The sequence below is a fragment of the Arachis hypogaea genome, chromosome 15, assembly GCF_003086295.3.
Source record: "Arachis hypogaea cultivar Tifrunner chromosome 15, arahy.Tifrunner.gnm2.J5K5, whole genome shotgun sequence".
NCBI lineage: Eukaryota > Viridiplantae > Streptophyta > Magnoliopsida > Fabales > Fabaceae > Arachis > Arachis hypogaea.
The window spans coordinates 35,136,114-35,139,242 of record NC_092050.1 but is presented as its reverse complement, the minus strand read 5'-3'; the positions used below and the strand labels follow the sequence as shown (position 1 = coordinate 35,139,242).

Here is a 3,129-nt window from a genome sequence, read left to right as displayed (position 1 = left end):
TCCTGGCGTTAAACGCCAGGCTGCTTCCCATTTCTGGCGTTTAACGCCAGCTTCTTGCCCATTCCTAGCGTTAAACGCCAGTCTGGTGCCCATTTCTGGCGTTAAACGCCCAGAATGGTGCCAGACTAGGCGTTTAACGCCCATTCTGCTACCCTTACTGGCGTTTAAATGCCAGTAAGTTTCTCCTCCAGGGTGTTCTATTTTTCATTCTATTTTTCCTTTAGTTTTTGCTTTTTCAATTATTTTTGTGACTTAACATGATCATCAACCTATAGAAAACATAAAATAACAAAAGAAAATAGAAATTTAACATAGATAATTAAAGATTGGGTTGCCTCCCAACAAGCGCTTCTTTAATGTCAATAGCTTGACAGTGGGCTCTCATGGAGCCTCACAGATGTTCAAAGCAATGTTGGAACCTCCCAACACCAAACTTAGAGTTTGAATGTGGGGGTTCAACACCAAACTTAAAGTTTGGTTGTGGCTTCCCAACACCAAACTTAAAGTTTGACTGTGGGGGCTCTGTTTGACTTTGTATTGAGAGAAGCTCTTCATGCTTCCTCTCTATGGTGACAGAGGGATATCCTTGAGCTTTAAACACAAGGGAGTCTTCATTCACTTGAATGATCAATTCTCCTTTGTCAACATCAATCACAGCTTTTGCTGTGGCTAGGAAGGGTCTGCCAAGGATGATGGATTCATCCATACACTTTACAGTCTCTAGGATTATGAAATCAGTAGGGATGTAATGGTCTTCAACCTTTACCAAGACATCCTCTACAAGTCCATAAGCCTGTTTCTTTGAATTGTCTGCCATCTCCAGTGAGATTCTTGCAGTTGGACCTCAATGATCCCTAGCTTCTCCATTACAGAGAGAGGCATAAGGTTTATACTTGATCCCAGGTCACACAGAGCCTTCTCAAAGGTCATGGTGCCTATGGTACAAGGCATTAAGAACTTTCCAGGGTCTTGTCTCTTCAGAGGTAATCTCTGCCTAGTCAAGTCATCCAATTCTTTGATGAGTAATGGAGGTTCATCCTCCCAAGTCTCATTACCAAACAACCTGGCATTTAGCTTCATGATTGCTCCAAGGTACTTAGCAACTTGCTCTTAAGTAACATCTTCATCCTCTTCAGAGGAGGAATATTCATCAGAGCTCATGAATGGCAGAAGTAAATTCAATGGAATATCTATGGTCTCAGTCTGAGCCTCAGATTCCCATGGTTCCTCATTAGGGAATTCCATGTAGGTCAGTGGACGTCCATTGAGGTCTTCCTCAGTGGAGATCACTGCCTCTTCCTCTTCTCCAGGTACGGCCATGTGAGACGTGTTTATGGCCTTGCACTCTCTCTTTGGATTCTCTTCTGTATTGCTTGGGAGAGTACTAGGAGGGAGTTCAGAAATTTTCTTACTCAACTGTCCCACTTGTGCCTCTAAATTTCTAATGGAGGACCTTGTTTCAGTCATGAAACTTTGAGTGGTTTTGATTAGATCAGAGACAATGGTTGCTAAGTCAGAGTGGCTCTGCTTAGAATCCTCTGTTTGTTGCTGAGAAGATGATGGAAAAGGCTTGCTATTGCTAAACCTGTTTCTTCCACCATTATTGTTGTTGAAAGCTTGTTGAGGTCTCTGTTGATCCTTCCATGAGAGATTTGGATGATTTCCCCAAGAAGGATTATAGGTGTTTTCATAGGGTTCTCCCATGTAATTCACCTCTTCCATTGCTGGGTTCTCAGGATCATAAGCTTCTTCTTCAGAGGAAGCTTCCTTAGTACTGTCTGGTGCAGCTTGCATTCCAGACATACTCTAAGAAATCATATTGACTTGCTGAGTCAATATTTTATTCTGTGCCAATATGGCATTCAGAGTATCAATCTCAAGAACTCCTTTCTTCTAATTTGTCCCATTATTCACCGGATTCCTTTCAGAAGTGTACATGAATTGGTTATTTACAACCATTTCAATGAGTTCCTGAGCTTCTGCAGGCGTCTTCTTCAGATGAAGAGATTCTCCAGCAGAGCTATCCAATGACATCTTGGACAGTTCAGACAGACCATCATAGAAGATTCCTATGATGCTCCATTCAGAAAGCATGTCAGAAGGACATCTTCTGATTAATTGCTTGTATCTCTCCCATGCTTCATAGAGGGAGTCACCTTCCTTTTATCTGAAGGTTTGGACTTCCACTCTAAGCTTGCTCAATTTTTGAGGTGGAAAAAACTTTGCCAAGAAGGTATTGACTAGCTTTTCCCAAGAGTTCAGGCTTTCTTTAGGTTGTGAATCCAACCATGTCCTAGCTCTGTCTCTTACAGCAAAAGGAAAAAGCATAAGTCTGTAGACTTCAGGGTCAACCCCATTGGTCTTGACAGTGTCACAGATTTGCAAGAATTCAGCTAAGAACTGATGAGGATCTTCCAATGGAAGTCCATGAAACTTGCAATTCTGTTGCATTAGAGAAACTAATTGAGGCTTAAGCTCAAAGTTGTTTGCTCCAATGGCAGGGATTGAGATGCTTCTCCCATAGAAGTCGGTAGTAGGTGTAGTAAAGTCACCAAGCACCTTCCTTGTATTGTTGGCATTGTTATTTTCGGCTGCCATGGTTTCTTCTTCTTTGAAAATATTTGTTAGGCCCTCTAGAGAGAATTGTGCTTTAGCTTTTCTTAGTTTTCTCTTCAAGGTCCTTTTAGGTTCAGGATTAGCTTGAACAAGTATGCCTTTATCTTTGTTCATGCTCATATGAAAGAGAAGAGAACAAGAAAGTAGAGAATCCTCTATGTCACAGTATAGAGATTCCTTAAGGTGTCAGAGGAAAAGAAGAATAGAAGGAGGAGGTAGAGAGAGGAGAATTCAAACTTATCAAGAAGGATAGAGTTTGAATTGCACCTTGAGGAGGAGTGTTGGTCCCTTAAATAGAAGGATGTGAGAAGAGGGGAAGAATTTTCGAAAATAAATTAAGAAGATTTTGAAATAATAAAAAGAAATTTGAAAATTTGATTGAGATTTTCGAAAATTAAGATTGGGAAAGAAATTAAGTGATTTTTGAAAAAGATTTTGAAATTAGCAATCAAAAAGATATGATTGAGAGTTGATTTTGAAAAAGATGTGATTGAAAAGATATGATTGAGAAGA

The 3,129-nt window shown here is 40.4% G+C and overlaps 1 non-coding gene across 1 annotated transcript; it reads left to right on the top strand.

The window, feature by feature from the left end:
* Positions 1–2,088: 2,088 nt before the first annotated feature.
* Positions 2,089–2,196, top strand: LOC112753030 (small nucleolar RNA R71). Its single transcript, XR_003177432.1, has one exon. It is a non-coding gene; the product is annotated as a small nucleolar RNA R71 (small nucleolar RNA).
* Positions 2,197–3,129: the final 933 nt, after the last annotated feature.